This window comes from Zalophus californianus, chromosome 11 (assembly GCF_009762305.2).
Source record: "Zalophus californianus isolate mZalCal1 chromosome 11, mZalCal1.pri.v2, whole genome shotgun sequence".
Lineage (NCBI taxonomy): Eukaryota > Metazoa > Chordata > Mammalia > Carnivora > Otariidae > Zalophus > Zalophus californianus.
The window spans coordinates 49,971,332-49,972,413 of record NC_045605.1 but is presented as its reverse complement, the minus strand read 5'-3'; positions in this window follow the sequence as shown (position 1 = coordinate 49,972,413).

Below are 1,082 nucleotides of genomic sequence, written 5' to 3'. Positions count from 1 at the left end.
CATCTACAATTTCTTTCCTAAAGCTTACCAGAAGTTAAAAATCTTGTTCATTTGTTTATTTACTTATTTTCTGCCTCCCTTCAATAGAATGCAAGCTACAGGAGAGCATGAGTCTTGTCTTTTCTTCATCACTAAAGTCCCAGGGCCTAGAAAAATGCCTCTCATAGAGCAGACACTCAAAAAAAAAAATTACTCAATAAAAAGGCTGGAGTCAAATGAGAGAAAGAAAAAGAGAGAAGGGAGGTAATCACAATTAATCAAAGTAAAAATATGTTCTTAAACCAGAGAAGAGTAATCAAGGAAAATAACGTCATCTATCTGTGTCTTGTACTTCATGCCCACTCAACCAATTTATGAGATTAAGCCTATTTGCAAGTATGGTCAGCTAAGCACTACACCTGTGCTATGGTATCATGTTAAGGAAAAGAAAAAGAAACATCATAGTTTATAAATAGTTTATAAACTATGGAGTAAGTGCAGTGGTGAGAAGGAGGGACAAGATTTTAGATATGGGTAGAAGTTTGAATAAAACATTCTTGAGGTTATTATAAAAAGTTCAAAGGCTCTTTTGTCTAAATTAAAGTATATATGAAATTTTCCATTTCACAAGGTGGTTGTGAGAATTATATGGGACACAGTAATTTAAGAACACACCTGAGGGGGCGCCTGGTGGCTCAGTCATTAAGCGTCTGCCTTCGGCTCAGGTCATGATCCCAGAGTCCTGGGATCGAGCCCCGCATCGGGCTCCCTGCTCTGCAGGCAAGCCTGCTTCTCCCTCTCCCACTCCCTCTGCTTGTGTTCCCTCTCTCGCTGTGTCTCTCTCTGTCAAATAAATAAATAAAATCTTTAAAAAAAAAAAAGAACACACCTGAGAATCTGGCAAATAGTAGGACTCACAAGTAATAGTTGTTTTCTTCCACACCTAGTCCCCTATTATACGCTAATACTCTACCAAGTGAAAGAGTCCTTAATCCACTCAAAACATAATTTAATTCACTTAATTTATCAGAACATAACATCAACAATGAGGAAGATATAATCAAAGATGTCCATCCTACCTAGGAGGCAGTGTGACTTAGTGA